Source organism: Protopterus annectens, chromosome 7.part0 (assembly GCF_019279795.1).
Source record: "Protopterus annectens isolate FY-2018-M chromosome 7.part0, PAN1.0, whole genome shotgun sequence".
Lineage (NCBI taxonomy): Eukaryota > Metazoa > Chordata > Ceratodontiformes > Protopteridae > Protopterus > Protopterus annectens.
In genome coordinates, this window is record NC_056739.1 from 938,012,709 (window position 1) to 938,033,087 (window position 20,379).

Consider the following 20,379-nt stretch of genomic DNA (forward strand, 5'->3'; position numbering starts at 1 on the left):
CACTGCATTGTGAGAAACCATGACTGAAGTTTCCAAGTGATGTGGGCTTAGATATGGAATTTGTAAGTGTTACAAATAAGAATTAACTGGATTCTGATTTCTTTTATAACAGTATTTCACATCTAATGTGTAATTCTGAAGTCATGTGCAGATGAGATGCATCATGGATCAAAAACAATGCATTGTCACATCCTTGAACTGCTCTAAGTATTAGTGAGTCTGTAGGAGGGTTGCCACCTTTTCAAATGCCCAAAGTGGGACATGTTTGCTGCAAACGTCAGATTTTGCAGGGAAAAACATACCCATGGCCAGTACAAAGGACAGAACTTCACTCTTTTGCCTAAAAAAAGTTTATTCTTGTAGCATTTTAGTTCCTTATTCTGTTTCTTATAACATTTAGGTGTTTCCGATACATAATAACTGTTTATGCAACTATTACATAAAATATAGGAAATATGTTTGTCCTAAACTCTCAGGACATTTGTCACTTTTTCAATTTCTTTGCAGGACACAACTGCCCAAAGAGGGGCTGTCCCTCGCAAAGTTGTGGTAACCCTAGTCTGTAGTTCATAGAAGTACATGTCATTCCATGTATTTCTCAGTGCACTAAGGTATAAAATATTATGGTATGGGGTTTTAACAGAGAAAATATGGAATGAATATCTTTGTTTTTCAGTCCTTTTGTCTCATTTGCACTGTTGAACAGTCCTTGATTTTCAGTCCATAACTTTCCTTTGCATATCTCAAAAGTTGCACCAGATAAAGTTAAGCAGAACTATGATTCAGTATGCAACATGGTCTGCCTTAGACAGTATGCATCCAACAAAGGCCTATTAGACTTTACGGGATAGGATAAAGTGGGTGAAATAGCTTACTCTTCACAAAATGTCCAACATAGGTTCCATATGGATTACTAACAGGCATGATTAGTTGTTGAATGAATGAGCTGTGATGTGCAGAAGCATCAGCTGCGTTAGTGCAATCACTACCTGACCCAAGTTCTTTTGTACTGTTAGGTCAATTTTTTACACCGTCACCCTTTCCACTGTTCACCATTTCTTGCAGTATGACCTGTGTTCAGGCTGTTAAAGATGAAAAAGTCTAAAGATAGAGTCACCAAATCAACCAGCATGGCATGAAGCAAAAGATCCAAATTACCAATCCATTCATTATCTCCATCACTATTAAGAGTGGAATCAGAGTGCTCAGTGACAAGCAAACCAACAACAAAAAATGAATAACAGGAAGATCATCAAAACTATAATGTGTATGTAACCCTACGGTGATGATTATTTTATTCCTTTCTACTGTTATTTCTTAACTCATCACACACTCACTAGCAGCCTACTATGGCCTTTAGTCTCCCTTTTACTCCCCAGCCTCCTTCCCACTCCCTTGTGTGCTCCTGGCTTATCCTTGTAGTCACTCATAGTTTGGCCACTAGGTGGCAGAATCTATCCATTCCCTACCCCTATATTTTAAGTTAATATTTTAAGTTAATCTATGGCTGCCCTGTGTTTAGTTCCATACCCCAGTGAATTCTCTGCTTATCTGTACTTTCCATACAAAGTGATCCAGTGCCTTAACCCTGTTCTGCCTTACCTTTGAGCTTGGTCTTGACTTCACTGATTGTTTTTTGCTGGCTAGTTTTCTTCCTTTTCCTTGGCTCTACCCACTCCATTTGCCCTGTGGGCTCACTACACTCCCATACCCTGCCCCCAATTTCCACCCACCCCGTTACCTCTACACTTATAGTAACAAAACTACATCCACTCCCACATAGCCTAATAGGCTCTTTCCATCCTCTGCCTATAGTAGTTCTTCCACCACTCCCCTTACTAAAAATCCTCACCCCCTCACCTCTCCTAAACTTCTAAACATACTTGGTATAGCCCACTCCACTACACACTCAACTCAATATTCTTCCACAGCTCAAATTCTAAATAACCATTATGCTTATAAAACCTGCCTCCTTCATAACTCAAATACTTCTTCTTCTCACCTTATCTTATCTTATCTTAACTATCTCACCTGTCCTGTTAATACTAATCACTCTCCCCCTTTTCATACAACCAGTTCACTCCCCATAGAACACAAACACTCTTCAAACTTCATATCCCTCTATCTTTACATCTTCAATAACTGTCTCCTTTTTCCCTACAAACTTATACCTATCTACATACACTCTACTCCAACCCCAATTAGCCCTACACCCACAAAATACCTGACCCTCAAACCAGACACTAAGCAGTCTAAATACCTCTTTTTTCATATTCACCAACTCATAGCCATCCTTCTCTCTGGTGACATATAGTCTAACCCCGGTCCCTCTCCTCCTCACAATTCAAATTCCCCCCGACTTATGCTCCCTTCAGCAGGAAAATCCATTCTTTTCACATCACTGAATGCTCAAAGTATATGTAACAAAATACCCAACCTCCATACCTGGCTTCTTCATAATCAGCCAGATATCCTGTCCATTTCTGAAATTTGCCTGAAACCTCATATAAAAGACTCTGAGATAATACCCCCCAACAATTGTATCATTAGAAAAGACAGAACTCATAAAAAGGTGGTAGAGTCACTTTCCTCTACTCATCCTCCCTCTCAGTTACTCCTACATTAAACCTATTCCCCAGTTCGCTAATGCAGAACTAATCCTGGCCCTACTTCAGATGAATAAAATAGAAACAAACATATATGTATAGTTGCCCTCTATATCCCTTCTGGATGTCCCAGTTCTCGAGGATATCCTCTCCTGGTTCTCCAACATTAGCAATGAGACTATAATCCTGGGTGACATGAATATTAACTGGACCACCATTCAATCTCCTACAAACTCCCTAAACATAAACTTCTACAACTTCACACAGCTAATCAACTCCATAACTAGACCTTCCAGGGACTACTTCTGTGGTAGTACCCTTGACTGGATTATGGTCTCTCACCTTCATTACATCTCTGATAGTGGTATCCTCCCCAACTCTCTCAGTGATCACTTTCCCACTTTTGCTCATCGCCCTCCCTCCTCCTTACAACTATCTCATATCTATATCTCCACACACTCCCTAAAAAACTTCAACCCCTGATACCTTCTTGAACTCTCTAAAACATATTAACTGGAGCCCTCTAAAAGCCCTCTCCCTGGAAAATGCTTTTACCTACTTCAATACAACATTCTTAAACCTTTTAAATACCTTTCCCCCCTCCAAAACAAAAAGAATTAAAAGTAACACCATCCCTTGGTTAACCAAAGTCGCTATAGCTGTCATGCATCTTCGAGACAAAGCCTGGAAATGCTACCAGAAAAACAAAGCTTCCACCACCCTTAATGAATACAAACTACTTTGTAACAAAGTTAAAAAAACTTATTGCATCAGACTGCAAATCTTATTTCTCCATACTTCAAAATAACCACAAGACAAACCCTAAAACATTCTGGAATGGTATCACCTCCCTCTTCAATCCAGGTAGAAAAGAAAACCCCTGCCCTGATCCAAATGCCTCCAATCTGGACTTAGCCACCCAATTTAACTCTTTCTTCATTGACTCCATAACCAAACTAACAGCATCCTTCACTAATAATGCTACATCTTCATCTCTACTTTCCATCATCTCTTTCTCCTCAAGCACTTCCACTTCCCAACCTCCTCCTTTCTCCATCAAACCCATCCTTACATCTACCATAAAAAACTTATTCTGAACTTGAAACTATGCTCCAACACACCTGATAACATTGCTTCTTACTTTCTAAAGATAGCTGCCAAACCCATTGCTTTCCCCATCTGCATTCTAATAAATCGGTCAATCCAAGAAGGCTATGTACGCCAACTTTGGAAAAAGGCCTTTATCATGCCCCTTCACAAGGGGGCAACAACAATAACATTCCTAATTTTTGACCTATCGCCATCTTATCCCCATCTCAATACTTCTTGAAAAATGTATCCACCTACAGCTTTTACCCTATCTCATAGGTAACCACCTGCTAACTCCCACACAATATGGCTTCAGACCTGGCCACAGTACTACCAATGCTTGCCTCTCCTTCCTCAAAACTGTTAACAAAGCCCATGATTCTGGTTGCATTGTGTCTACTCTCCTTATAGACCTGTCAAAGGCCTTCGATACTATCTATCATAACCTTCTCCTAACGATACTCTCTAATCTAAATCTATCCCTCTCCTCTATCAATTGGTTTACCAGTTGCCTCTCTAATAGGCAACAAGCAGTCAAATGGAAAAAAGCCACCTCCTTCTTCCTTAAGTATCCCACAGATGTACCCCAGGGTTCCATATTAGGTCCCCTACTGTTCAATATTTTCATAAATGACTTCCACCATATCATCCCTAATGCAAAACTTATCCAATATGCAGATGACTCTACAATCATCTGTTCTGCCACCTCTGCCTCCATTTTCATAAAATTAACCCAAGATGCCTTCTCTTCCACTGAACAATGGATGTTAGATAACTATCTAGCACTCAATGTGTCAAATAATAAACTTATGACAATTGCTCCTAATAAAAACACCACCATAGACAAAAACTCATTCTCTATTACTAGTCCAAACAATACATCTTTCAAAATAGTATCCAATGCAAAACTTCTAGGTGTCCTCATTGATGATCAGCTTAAGTTTGATACCCACCTACAAACAAACATAAAAAAACCCACCAGAAACATGGTATGCTCTATCGCCACAATTGCTACCTCACTTCCTCTACCAAGTTTGTTCTCTCTACCACATACCTTATACCTTCTCCCTATATGATGCCCCACATCTTACTAACTTACAATCTTCTCTCAAGAGAAAACTCTCTTCCTATTACAACAAAATTTCCAAGTTCGCCACAGGCTATAGATCCTCCACCCACCACTGTATTTCCCTTTACAAACTAAATCGGTTAGAGTTGCCTAATTATCTTACCTACATTCAACTCACCCATGCTCAAACTCATCTTCAGTCCGTCTCTCTACTCCTCCCTTGCCTCCACCTTTAAAATGCACCTACCTGATAGACTTCTAAAATCCAATAACCAAAATCTGATTGAACTGCACAAGCCTACCTGCACACCAGGCAAACATCTACTATCCTTCTCTTTAACACACCTTTGGAACTCACTGCCACCTCTTATCTGTACCACCCGTAACCTCTCTACCTTTAAAACCTTGCTTCACTCACATCTAATATCCCTGTGGGAATGTCCCTGCTCTCACCCCACATAACTCCCTTAGCAACACACCCTGTTTTCTCCCTCTCCCTCCCTCTCTCTTTTACTCACCTCACACTAAGCTATCTACTTCCCCACCTCCTTATTTCCTCTTTTCTTCTCCTAACTTTTCCCTCTCTGCTTACTTCTCCTCTGTCTCACTTTCCTACTAAAACTCTCATAGGATACCTATGTATCTTTTGCCTCTGCTGTTGTATTTCTATAGTATGAACAAATATCTTTGTAAATATTTACTAATGGTTTTCCTAACTTCTCTTTTTACATTTTTTTTTCCTTTTTACTAAACTATACTTTTAAATACCATGTACTTCTGTATTCCTATATCGCTAATAATTTTACATTGTATAATGTGTTTCTGGAGCTTTTCCCCCCAGGACTCCATTAAAAATGGGACCATCCAGGCAAACAAACTGCAAATCAATAAAAATAAATAAAAAAGATCATCACCAGTGATGCTACATCAAAAATGAAAAAAATATCACCACTGCAAAAAATAGAGTAGGTGGGTTGAAATAGTTTACTCTTCAATGAACACTCAGTACATTTAGTAAAATAGAATATTCCACATCTACACAAAAATACTGTATTTCTGGGCCTGATTTCAAAGCAGTACACTATACAGATAACATATATTTCTGATAACCTGTAATGAGTAGGAAGTACTAAATGTGGATTTTAACAGGACCTCACCATGACTGCACTCTTCAGAGAACAAACCAGCCATTTTATTTGTGTATTTTTTCCAGGCAATTTAGCTTAGACATTATATGATAAGAATCTTGCATTACTTTTTACGGCATGGAGACAAATTACTGTTATTCTCATGTCTTTCACGCTCTATGTCATGCATGCAGACTTTTTTTATTTCATAGCTATTATGACATAACACACAATGAAGTATAGCAATGAACAGAAATGTGAACGTATTACTTGCTTATTAACCTTTTAAAATGCTTCCAATTTTTATAAATTGGTTTATTTCTTCTAGTAAGTATAGATCTCTTTATGAGAGGGGAATATGACATAAAGGATATGTAGTACTCAGAAGGAGTAATAGCTTGATTAGAGCTGGGTAATAGGGTGAAAGAAGGATGATTATCAAGAGAGTTTGTCGCAGCATTTTGACAGGTAGATGTTTTTAAACATTCAATAACTGAGTAAGCCCATTAAGCATAAGTGTCCCTTTTCAGAAACAGCACAGGAGCACTGTCTATTTAAGTGACTTGGTCCAGAGTCAAGCAGAGGTGGAAGGAATCAAACTCTGTATGCTTTGGTTACAGGAAGCAGTACTTTAACAATTCTGAGCTGTAAGCATCAGCACTAAATACAAGATTCCTTAGCCACATTTGTAACAGTTGTTTATACATCAACAGTACCTCATGTGCTCAACATGGTAACATTCCATTCCATGTTAGATACTATATGACACACCTTGTATATTGTTTCACCATGTTGCAAAACTTTTGAGAAGGAAATAAATCAGTGTGTTGGAGCTTCAGCACCATATGTTGTGTTTGTTTTGTGGTACGTGGCTCCCCTAGACATGAAGATTGGAGCTGATCCAATGGGATTGGGGAGTTAAAATGCTTATGTGAGTAGTGGGCATTAAGTGAACAGCAGTGGAGATTGCAATAATGGTCCATGTTTCTGTGTAGGACTAGTATCAATGGTACGGAGATGACTTGCAGGGGCTGACAATTTTGAACTTCGGTGGAACCTTTAGAAGACAACATTTGTCAGTTTGGTTCCTGACAGTCATATGGACAGATGTGATCTTGTTGCAATACATTGATCAGATCTAAGATAAAAAAAAAAAGTTTGGAGAGAGATTTAGAGTTTGTTGGATAACTGAAGCAAAAGCAAAATATGATTAACTTTATCAACTTAATCTGTGTAGAAGTCAGTCTGTTATTGTCAGTATTGTACAGTGGTGAGGCTTTAGGTTTTAGCTGATCACTTAGGTTCATAGGTTCTTAGATTAGTACTAAGCTAACTGCCTTTGCGAACCATTTTAAGCCTAGACAATTATCCCTTGTGAGACTTAAACCCTGTATCTTGTGCTTGTAAGGCAAACACCTTAACCATTAGGCCATCCTCCCAACCCTCTATATTTGATCAACTGAAATTTGTAGACCGGTGGGTCAGTGGAAAGAACAGTATATAGCAGCTCAGGTTCAAAGGCTATCTGTCTATGAAGTGTGAAAAGAAGGAACTGAGCCAGAGTATTGTTAAGCAGATATATGAAATTATATTCAAAACCCAGTGCCAATTATTTGCACTATGATGCATTGGCAGGCTGGCTGAGATAGACTTCTCTATAAAATAAGTAAATACATAAATAAATACATGTAAAAAACAGTTGTTGTGTAAGATGGATGGTGTAAAAGGTGGGAGGGTTGTGCTCAGTCTTTGATGTTGGTAACTTTGGTGGGTAAAAGAATGAATGTTTCACAGTGTAAACAAACAGTAGGCCAAATGAGTTGTCATTTTAATGAATAGCCTGCAAAGTGGCTTGTTAAAAATTCCAAAGGGCTATCTTGACCTCTATATAGTTTGCGTGTAGACTTGTTTGACATTGACGTTTTAGGCCTATTTAAGGTAATTAAAAAGGATCGGCATGATTTGTTATAAACTAAACTAGGTAAATTTAAAAGACATATGAATTGCTTTCCACTCATTTCTGGTAATCCAGTGATATTTGTAATTTTATAGCCATGGTCAACCTTCTTTTTCCTATCTTTACATGAGGCTGGGGTGTTAGGTTAGCTGCCAGCACTTCACTCAGTTAACAGCCATTGTTTTACATATAATAGTCATGCCCCACTTTACAGGTCCTCTCTCCCACAGTCAATCTATCTCTTGCCTATTTAATTTCTCTTCTAAATCTGCTTTTCCAAATCATCTTCTGCTTTCTTGCACATATGACCAAGCCACAGTAATCTGTTTTCCTTGCCTTTATCTACAACTGGGGCTACTTTGGTATCTCCTATATTGTCCTTGTTTTCATCTGTTTCAGAATGTTCATCCTACTATCCACCTGCTATGTTCATAAGTTATTACTAGGATCTTGACTGGGAAGATTATTAGTAGCCTATCCAATTATCCCAATTCATCATTTCCCAATGATATGAATAAATAATACCAAATTCTGTACCCCTTTCAATAAATGTTTGAATGGCCAAATACAGGCTGAATTTAATGTTACCCTTCTATTTATTCAGGCTAAAAAGGGAAAGGGGGTACACTTCTCAACTGTCCAGTATTTTTACCTCATATTTTGTCTCTTCCTCATTTTTTTTGTCAAATCATTGACAGCTCATTGAGGATTGAAGTCATAAAACAATGATAGACATTTGAGTGTCAGACTTCATAACTTCAGAAAATTCATGTTAATGCAAAACCTGTTATTTTATCAACTTTCTAAGTTTGTAAGAGCAATATTTAAAAATTGCCCCTGTTTTCAGCCTTTGTCGCCCATTATTTATGTCTTTGTCCAGGTTTCTTGCTCTAAGATGTTGAGAGGTATGTCAGGCAGCAACCTTGCTTTACATCTAAGGGAAGTCTAATCCATTAAAGAGGAATTCTATAAGACAGGCATCTATCTCACCAGTAGGTCCAGTTTATACTGCACTAGAAGGTTAATTTCCTTAACCTGACATTAAGCGTGGTGGTTGTTTGATAGATTGGTAGGAGGTCCAATAAGACTGGATCCTTTGAAGCTCTGTATGCTAGGTATAGGTCCTCCTCTAAGTTAGTATGAAACAGAGAGACAGAGGGGAGAGTGTGCTATAAGGCATTTTGTGTAGTACAAAGACTTCATGGCCTTCACTATCTTAGCTAGAGACCAGAAGCATTTCTTCACTTAATTATGCATTTAGATAACTGCATATCAATACAGACATTACACTCTGCTTTGGTCTAATGTGGGAGGAGTTGAGAGGGATGTTTCTAAGACAAAATAAATGTACCTAATGAGCATGCCTACTTGGTGATAAAAGGTGAATTAATTGTCAGTGAAAGTACTCTTGTCTGTAATAACTGTATCAGTTTTCAAATGCAGAGGCATAACTCATTGAACTAGCACTGTATTCTGGTCCAGTGATAGTCAGCTCCACCCCCTCGGTTGTTCAAGTAAGAAGGAAAACAATTAGGTCCACTCCTGCCCAGCTACGTAGCCCCTCACTCCTGCCCTAGGAGCCAATGTGCTCCTGTTTCTGTGCCCTATCTCCAACTCTCCTCTTTCCTCACTTTTTAATTAAAAAAAATCCTTTCAATTGTTGCAAGACTTATTGCTACAATATGGCAAGCAGTTAACACAGTTTAGACTCTGCATGGAGTGCTGCATTGCAAGCAGTTGCTACAGTGTAGACACTGCACAAAGCGCTACAACTCTCAGGTTTTAGTTAAAAAGAAAATAAAGAAATGTTTTTTGTTTTGTTTTGTTTTTTATATTTTTAAACCATAGCAAACTGCTTGCTATAAAATAGCAAGCAATTACTGCAGTTTATACTCTGCATGGAATGCTGCAGTGCTCAGGTTTTATTAAAAAAAAAGAAATGTTTTAAACTGTACCAAGCTGCTTGCTACAGTTTAGACCACATAGGAAGTTCTACAGAGCTCAAGCTTCACCGCAAATGCAATATCATTTTTTAAAGGCCAGAATGCACTCCCCATAACACTTTGTAACCAGGGCAGTTGACCCCTTTGCCTTGCCCTAGCTACGCTTTTGTCCAAAGGGATTTCATATATGAAGTAGTTGCATGGGTTGTTCATGTTTTGTAACTCTCATGTTCTGCATTTCTAGCATCTCAAGATTCCTCAGTTGCTCTGCTTTCACTGTCCTGGTTTCTGTGCAATACATCTGGTCACCCCACGATTTTATGCACCTTACTCTGATACTTTTTTTGACATTTTCTGTCATGCAGTTCCCCAGAGAATTTGTGCCAGTTGTCTGAAACCCCTCTTACTGTGTGTTGAATGCTGCTTGTCACAGGCAGAGGTGCTTATCTGAAAAGCTATATCACTCTTGGTGGAAATGAAATGAAAGTCCAAGAATGTATTATGTAGATGGCAGTATACTGATTAAGGTATAAAGCAGCTTGAAGTATAGCAAATGTAGAACAGGATGATGTGTTATGTAAGTATGATAAGGTGTACTGTTAACCCTCCAAGCTCAGGAAAGTGACGTACCTAAAGCAAGGGGACAGGATATTAAAATAATTCACAGGGTGCTTTTAACCCCAGATTGAGTAGAGGGCATATATCATATGTATCATTTCCACTTCCTTTGGATGTATGTGTGTAGCAACACTACTCTTATTACATATCTGGAGCAGGAATGTGGAAGGATTTGGAGGAAATACTTTACAAGTGTAGACAGGATGCTTGCACTATGTTAGTAGAGTATGGGTGAGTAATAATCTGAGTTCCTGGTTGGGATCATGTTCTGATATTGTTAAAAGAAAAGAAGCTGAGAAGCAACAGATGTAGAGTTTGTTGCTTGAAAAAAGTAGTCTGGCAGAGCCTTTGTAGGGTGATGCCTATGGTGGTAAAATTGTCATGGCCACCCTAATAGGGGCTAAGGAAAATTAAAGTTTTTCACACAAGAGCAAGAAAATAAACATTCCTCATCATTTACTTAACTATTTAAGAGAACTGGGTTAAAAGAAATTTCAGATTTAGTGGTAGAAACCATTTGAAGGGGAAGAGTGCATGGCCCCAGTGTTCATATTTACCAAAAGGTGCTTTGATTATCAGATCTTGATCAAGGTGTTTCCCACATATGACTGTAAGCAGCTGAAAGCTGCTATTTTCAATTTCAAAAATTGAAAGTCATACTGATATTAAATATTAAAAGTAGCACAGGTATTTTATGGGGTACAAGTCTGGCTCTTAAGCAACCAAAGCTTTGTTTTATAGTATCTCAAAAGGGAGTGATATTATTTCAGTTGAGTTGTAAAGGAATAGTGGCTGTTTGAGTGAGGCATTTGATGAATTTTCTTTATTTTGTGTTGACAGGACATTTTGTTTTGGGAATATGTTCCTAATGAATATAAATTGCTACTGAATTATATGGTGGATAAGTGCTCTTAGAACTTTGAAAGCTTGCATGATTAGGGGATTATATTGCATGCTTAAAATTGCCTTAGAAGGTACAGTCATTTTCAGAATTAGAATATAATTAATTGCTTGGGTATGGAGGTACAGGTGACTCACCCCTGCAAATGCAATTTAAAAATATTAAGAGTTAAGTTTCACAATTTAGCATTTTTAATTACATTTAAATGTTTGAAATATCAGGTTTGCAGTACTAAGCTGCACATTTCTGACGGGGATACTGGACTTATCCCTCCTTATGCTTTTTGACTGTTCAGTTTGTAGAAGTTTAAGGAGCAGTTTAGGTGGTAGAGTTTGTAATATATATTAATATTTTTCTTTTGGCCATGATATGGTATTAAAGCAAATAATAGCTTTCCCTTTCTTGATTGTGAGCTCTGAGATAAGGGTTTATCATTCTTCATTCTAATGCTGCCAGAACAACAATGGCTCCTATGGCATGACTAGTAATTTACAAGATATTTAAGCTAATTTGGGGCTGGTGATGTTTACTGATTTATAAAATAACCATTAAATGTATTAAATGCTGCAGGGATATGTAGATTACTGTGCTTGGTAGTTTAGTCTGCATTTGTAGGTCTATTTTCTCAAATAAAACATATCAGACTGCTGAAAAACTATTGATGATGGTATTCACAGCCCTTTGCTTTACAGATGTACAAAGTGAATATGCCAATAATGCAGCTATGCTTTCTTGTAAATAAACAGACCGTGAACAACTTATGCTGGTTTTAGAGGGTCTTAGATTTCTGAGTGAACACCCAATGCAGTCTGGCATATCTAAATCTACATAAACTGATCTGAGAACAGTGTAGGTATGTGTGGATATGTCCCAAATATTGTGAACATGCTTCACATGCAACAACATGTACAAATGCTTTCATGAGAGTTTGGACTGGTTGTGGTTTAGTGCCATTAGTTTGTAGCTTACCAAATGTTTTTTAAGACCTGAATTTACTCTGACTCTGTCCCTTAAGTTTGGAAGAAGAAAAAAATGGCAGTCAAAAATGAGGAAGACAGAAGACAATGAAAGCACAAAAGGAACACATGAAGAGGGTTGTGTTAGAGGAGGTTGGAGAGGATGGGTAATATTTTTTTGTTGGGGACAGACCCCTGTTTTTCAACTTTATATTTAAGGAAAAACATAAGAAAAAATATATAAGGAAAGTTTGGGAAACAATTACAGCAGAATGTGTAGGAGAAGTGTAGGAGTGTTAGGGAAAAATGTATGATTTTTGGGTGAAAATGTAAAATGTAAAAGACAATCAAGACAGACAGGAGCAATATTTTGGGCTGCGAAGGTGAAGTGGACACTGGCATACGGGAATGAAGATGAGGGCCATATGAATCATACCATTCTGGTCAGGAAAGTCTCAGTAATTGCCCTATCTTGATAGTCTTATATGGTAGTACCCCATGGTGAGGTAATAAAGGCCTCTAGTGATATGGTGGTCAGACCCAGCTAGGATGGCAAGTCTTGCACTCACTGAAGGAGGCCTTGTAAGTTGTTGTCTTTCTAGGCAGCCACAACTCAGGGTGCCCACAGGAGTGTGGACTCAGCTTCCAACCTTTAAAGTAGTACCAAGGCTGAGATATTTGTGGTAATGGTAATCGGTCCCTCTCCTGAGCTGATTGTGCTTGAAGTGTTACAAGTCCTACTGGCCCTGCAGGAAAAAAAAATCAACCAACAGGGAAAGAAAAAAGAGGGAGAGAGAGAAATGGAAACAACAAAATGACTCATAAGTTTAGTAGTATATGTCTTTTTTTCAGTGATGAAAATCAGACCAGTAATATTTTATTAAGGAATGTTAACCTGTCAGTAATGAAATATAGCTGTAATTAGTTTAACAGTGATAACCACTGGTTCATATTCAAATCTGTTAGCATTTCACAATTAGTCATACCTGTACTATTGTATTTCCTTTGCCATGACTGAATAACTGCAAGAATATCTGGAAGCAAATTAACATATCCCACATTTTATCTGTATTTCCTGACCATTTACACTTCCTGTAAGTACGACAACTTCTCTGGATGCAGTCTATGGTAAAATATATATTCTATTTCATTTGTACTTTTGTATGTTCTTTACAATAACCAGTACTTAGGGAACCAGATGCTTCTGTCTCCTCAGGTACTTTGCATTGTTGTTAGCATCCTCATCTGGGGCTATCAAAATAAGAGAAGAAGGAAAGAAATAAAGGGTTATTAACACTGAATTACTAATCCTGGATTACTAACATTGAGCTGCTAAACCTGGAGTACTAAACATGGGCTGCTAACCCTGAATTACTAGTCCGAATGATTATTGAGTGAAGAGTGTAATTCAAAGAGGTGCAACCGTAATACTTTCACATGATATTTGTATAAGCTTTCCTGAAATATTTTTGGTTAGACAATATATCTGTACACTTTTTTTGTATATTTTTTTCCCCTGGTATCCATAACTCCTATATTAGCAAGTGAAACATTTAAATGTAATGAATATTTTCAAGCATTGGAACTTTCAAACTAGTTGTGTTTAAAGTTTTCATATTAAGTAGGTAAGATATCCACCCTGCATAAACAAATGTATGTCTATTGTAAAAGAACGAATGGAATACAACTGAAAAGAAATTGTTACATGCATTTCAGTTATATTCCATTCTTTTACAAAAGACATACATTTATTTTTGCAGGAAGGATATCTTACCTACTGAGCATCTATTTGCTTTGGATACATTCATATGGACCAAATATCTTTAACTGGCAGTGACTGACTGAGGTATTCCCCTACCGACCTGTGAAAAGTTTGCTGCTATAGCACCTTTGCTGATAGTTTCAGGAAGGCTGGGATATTGCAGGCATTGCTGTGATTGTAAACAACATTCAAGAGTTCTATAAAAGCTAATGTAAATTATTGCCATTCCTATTCACTTTTTTTGGATTCATGTCAATTCTCCAATGGGTAATTTCAGCCAGTGGAAATAAATTGCAAACCATTTGCCAAAACTACCTTCGGCAAACATAATGATTTATTTATTTTTTGCATGGTAGCAAATACCACTGCACCCCCATGTGAGGGACATTCACCACACCCACCAGGGCCTGTGTATACCAACTCCAGTATCGCACAATATTGGAGAAAAAAGCAAACTCCACTGCTGTTAAAAGCAGTTTCACCAAACAGTACTCACTCTTTTTGCATTGCGGAAACTGCAGTCATCCAAATTATATGTTCCTACTATTTTTAGTATGCATATTTTGCATTGCTACTATTGATATTACATTGCAATTATATTTTCATTAGTAGGTGCACCTTCAAAAAATGACACAGATCAGGGTTTCAAGCATTAGTGCAAACCTGTTGAATGATATGTAGTTCAATAAGTCCACCCCCCACGGGTGTTGTGCCTTGGATTGTATCATTTACAGAAAATGAGAAAAGTCCTTGAAATCCTTTATACATTATCAATATCATTTTACATTGCTGAGTTAATGTGCTACAATGGATATTTTTAGTACAATAATATAAGTAATAAATTAAGTAAATCCCCACGATTAATCGAATCTGTGTAGGCACAGTGTAGAGCCTACTTGGAATGTTACCATGTCTGTGTACACAGTTCCCCCCTTGGCAGCGTGCCATGCATATTAAACATGGTGCATTGCCAAGGGAGAACTGTGGAACACAGTTATTGAATCAGTGTAGGAAGTGTAGTGCCAACTGTGTCCACAGATGAGTAAGACACTTCCTGCACTGTCCACTTCTATTATCCCAATGTTATTTTTTCTGTTTTTTTTTAAAAGATGTTTGGGTGGCATGACACAGAGAGCAGTAATGCCAAGTGGCATTGAAGCACCTGGCAGACATCTAAAAATAGAAACCAGATGCAATTAATTATTTATTTAAAGGTCATGTTTAAGCATAGCTGAGCAGGTTTGCATGGCGCGATGTGGCACGTTGCTCAGCAGTGCTTATAGGCGGCTGAGAGGTATATGTAAATGTGTAGCTGAATTCCACATATCCTCGGAGCTAAGTTGGTAGACGTACAGCCTCATGAACAGTAGGTGCAGGATTTGAATACATGCAAGGAAAGATGAGCATTTATTTTTGAAATATAAATTATACCACTTATATTTCAATTCTGGGCCACTGTACTCTGCTAAGCCCTACTAAGCACTGCATAAGCACAATAATGGCTGAAAATGTTTATGCACTATTTAGCTGGTTTGCACACTGCTAAGCACTGCTAAGCATATGGGTCTTTGAGTTTTCACACTGCTCAGCTGCACTGGTTTGTGCACTGCTAAGCAATGTGACACATTTTTAAATGTTACCCAGTAGCATGTAAGGGCAGTAAAACAGGCTATATTAAGCTCAATATGTAGGAATACAGCATAACCCACTGGAGCTCTGTCTCTAAAAGATACTATGGCAGGTGTTGGTGAGGGTTGACTCTTTTGGGTACAGTGTTGGGGCATCCTGGAGTCCAGGGTCAGGGTTGGACCCCTTATAAAAAAACAAGAAGGCCGGCTTCTGCAGGGAGGTTACCTGGGCTCAGAGTGCAAGGCGGAGGCCTGGCCCGAGTGGCAAGTGACCTCACCAGTGCAACTGCTATCCCCTACACAGGTGAGCAGTGTCATCACCACTGTGACAACCTGAAGAGTTGTAAGGGGGATCTCTTGGACACCCAGGTCCAAGAAATTTGAGCAGGGGATGTCCCACATATATGTAAGTACTTTTACCTCTGTACCACCAATATCTAATCTGAATGTCTGCTAAACTGGTATGCATAATGGTGTTATCTCCCAACAGCTGCAGCAGAGAGGGCTCACAACCTCAAGGCACATGCTGGGCACTTGGCCAGGTTGCACCATGAGTATGGTGAGTATGGATGTATTTTGCTAACAGTAGTGAAATAAGCAAGAGAGAGTAACACATTACCTGCAATAAAATATGTACATTAAAGTTTGTATTGCAATAAAGTGAACTTAGAGCTGTAGAGCAATGAATGAATAATGCCAACTGTAGTGCAATAAAAACATGAAACTGTACCATTACCTGCATTAAAGTATATCACATTAAGTCTGTAGTGCAATGACTGTGGAAGTAGAGCTGTATTGCAAGACCTGAATAATGACAACTGTTGTTCAATAAAAACTAGAAACAGTACCAGAAACTGTATGAAAGTATATACAATAAAGGCTGCAGTGCAGTAAGTGTGGAATTATACCTGTTTGTCAATAAATGAATAATGTCAACTGTTCTGTAATAACACATGAACCACTACAAATAACACAAAGATAAATCGTGTACATTGTTTTTCTTGATTTAACCATTACAGTGCAACTGTATGGATTCAGACTGTAAGGTGATGTGCTGCATTCAAGTATAACACTGTAATAGCTATAACATGCAAATATAATGGCAGCTAAATGTCTTATTTAGCACATACAATACCATTCAAGGCTGTTTCTATGCCAATATTGTCCAAATAATGCTCTGTCATCCACAGACAGTAGGTAAGCAAGGTATATGAATGAAGTAGCCCATTCCATGATCTGATATTTTTGTTGACTTCACCGATATTTCAAACCAGTAAGAATATATTGTGTACAACTGCATTCTATGTACTAATGTATAGATTACCTACTATCTCTGTCATGCTTGTATTTCATGCATGCGTGTTTTGCTGTCACTGCAGTTTTGTATACAACTGCAGTAGTACTATCAGGCTATATATTGGCTCCAGGTCAGCTCTAGGCAAATTTCAATCAGTAGTCAGCAATGACTCAGTAACGCATTTGTTAATTTAATTTGTTAAATTCTCTGTAGTACATTTTGCCACACACAGACCAGGGTTCAAATCCAGTGCTATGTAGTATGAAATATTACAGTATTGGTCACATAATGTTTACAGATTCTCTCCACAGGAACTACAGGTAAATGGGTGAAGTAGCCCATATTATGAGTAAATAATTGTGTTTAGATATCACAGACAAAATCATTAACAACAATGTGAAAGTGCAGCATCACATAAAGGAAATAAATATAATAATTAAAAATATAATTAAATAAATAACGTGTAATCTTGGTATGGCTGTATGCCTGAAGTGTCTGTTCAAAATTGCTGCGGCCAGTTCATACATTCCATGCAGATGTCCTCTGCAGACACTGCTGTTGGGTTCTATCCCCATACCTGTCAAGCAGGGCATGATAGTTGTTTAGTTTCTGTACTGTACACATACATGTCTCTCAAGTGTCACGCTGTCACATAATGTAATTAGTAGTGCATAATCCATCTGTCACAAGATTACCATTGGAATGATTATTTAAATTGCAAAGTATCACTACATCAGCAAACAGTATACCTTGGTAGTTATATATGTCCACCTAATGTGCATGTGTTCTGTGTAGTTGTGTACCCACAGTTGCTACTGCTTGGCCCATACTGTCCCATGCAAATAGCTTAAGAGGTATGTGTGTGCTACAGCAGCTATAGGGGACTGGTACACATAAAGAAAGGACAGACCAGAGCAGTAGATAGTAGTACTGTTGTCAAGAAAATAGCATATAATGGTACTAATGGACTCTTTTTCTCTCTCTCCATCCATTATTTTCATTTCATTGTTATCCATTAGTTATGGTTTACTATTCACACAAGTTGTTAAATAATCTGTATTTTGGGCATGTGTGTTATTATTTTTATGTATTATAATGATTGCATATTAACGTATCTTTCTGGATTACCTATTTTGTTGATCTTATGCTGTCTTTGTTACTGGCATGCTGCTAACATACTGACTGTTCTGGCATGTGTTACGTTTCACAAAATATGCATTGACATGTAACTGGGTTATTTCCACTGTTCTAGCATGCTGTCATTACTATGTTTTGTTCATAACTAACCTATACTTATTGCTATATCTCCATCACCACTGCATGTCAGGGTAGGCCGGTTCCTAGAGATCTGCCTACCTTGCCTCAACTGGCCGTGGCACTGGGTTCTAGCACATCTAGGACCCATGATGCTGGTGACCCCTCCACTGCCCCTGCTCCATCTGTGACATCAGGTGGAACCGCCTCAGGGGATGGGGCCTGGCCTCTCCCTGGGAGTGGTGGCAGAGGGGCTGCAGTAACTCAACAGGAATGGATGGTCATGATGTGCAGGATCATTCATTGGACCTTTAAATGTCACCTGCACCAGATTGAGGGTACACTGGCCAACCTGGTGAGGCAGGCTGGCCCTGGCACTCAGCCTCCAGCACAGCCATCTTCCTGGCAGTGAAGGAGCAGTGTTGATTGCCCATGGGTGGGGATGTCAGTCATGCTGCTGCCATCTGGAGGCACATGTGACTCTGAATCCACAGCACCCTCCCCATCCTAGTTGTTTACCCACACATGTGTCACACACCATCCTTCTCTGCTGTCTTGTCTGTCATGTCTGTCTGCTATAGCATCCTCTACTACCCAACTTACCTCCCCACACATACTTATGTCCCTTCCCCAACATTTCATTCTCTCCTTAAAAAACAAAACGGGTCCTGTCCCACAAAAAAAAATATTGCCCCATACATAGCTCTCTATTTCACGCACATGTGCACTGGACACAACTAATTTGGTCCAATTGGCTTGAAAACAAATTTATGTTGTCCTCACCCCTCTCTCTGGGGTTTTAGAATCTAAATTTATTTATTTATTTTTATTTATTTATTGCAATTTGTTAACCAGGTTGGTTCAGCTGGGTTTGTGGACCATTTTCAGTAGAGACCCGAGGAGAAAAGGTCCAAAAAAAAAAAAAAAACACAAAACAGTTTACAGAGAATACCTGTCAAAATGCACAGCTGTTGCTGTACAAGAAATGGATAGCTATGGTTCTTCCCTGCACCTGTTCTGCACATCCCTACCTGCCTTTCACATTGTTTTTACCCCTGCTTGCCCAAATTTCACCCCTTTCCTATCACCCCCTTTTTCTTTTATTTATATCTTTAGTGAAGTTTTGTGCAGCTGCACCACACTGCTTCACTTAGCTCAGCTTAAATGAGCTTTAACGTGCCTTAATGTCTATATGTGTCTATTACAGTGTTACTTACATGTAGAAAATAAACACCTCTGCCAAGTGTCACACCCAGGCTCCTCCCAACTACAGCACACTGCATTAACCCACCACATTACACATGCTTTAGGCTAAAGAGGAGTTTCCATCAAAACATATTGCTTGCTACTCACAGACGTTATGCATGTAACTGACATAAGAAACTAGTGTGAAAACTGGGAGTGTACCCTGGAGTCTGCTGCAATAATACATAATAATGAAGACATACTAATGGGTATAACGGAGGCCTGTGATAGTAGGTATATGTGCCCTTTGATCAGCAACTTATGGAAAAACACCTGCTAAGGCAGCAATGGCAAAGAACATGTACAACGGGAACCTTGGTGCAGAAATACAATCATATAAAGCCACACACATACTTATGGATGTGAAAATGCTTCTCACAGCCCATATATGTGCATATATATCCTACAAATACACATCCTTTTGCAGTGTCTCAGTTTCTCAGTCTGTTACATGCCTTCCATGCAGTGCATTTTGCCACACACAGTCCTTGGTTTGACTCCAGTGTTGTGTTACACTTCAATTACATTATTGTAAAGACAGCAAGTAATGACTGAGTCATGCAATCTTACTTCCCCACAGGTTACTACAACTTAACTGCCATCCAGTTTTGCAAGACAAAGGCCTGCAGGCAGATACACAATGCACATATCCATATAGCCTAACTATATGTCACCTTCTACTATGTTAGTCACACTGTTGCATAAGATACATACCTTATGCACATGCCCCAATTGCACTGTATAGAATACCTGTGCCCTGGCTCTGCTATAACAACAGGTCTGACACAGCTGACACAGTTACACGTACAGTTTGCTGTCCACCAAAATGTTCACACTCCCCCGTATGTGTTGTAGGCTGTAGAAGCAACTGCAGCCTATAGCATACACAGCTGTATGTAAAGGTAGCTGCTACAGACCTACCATACC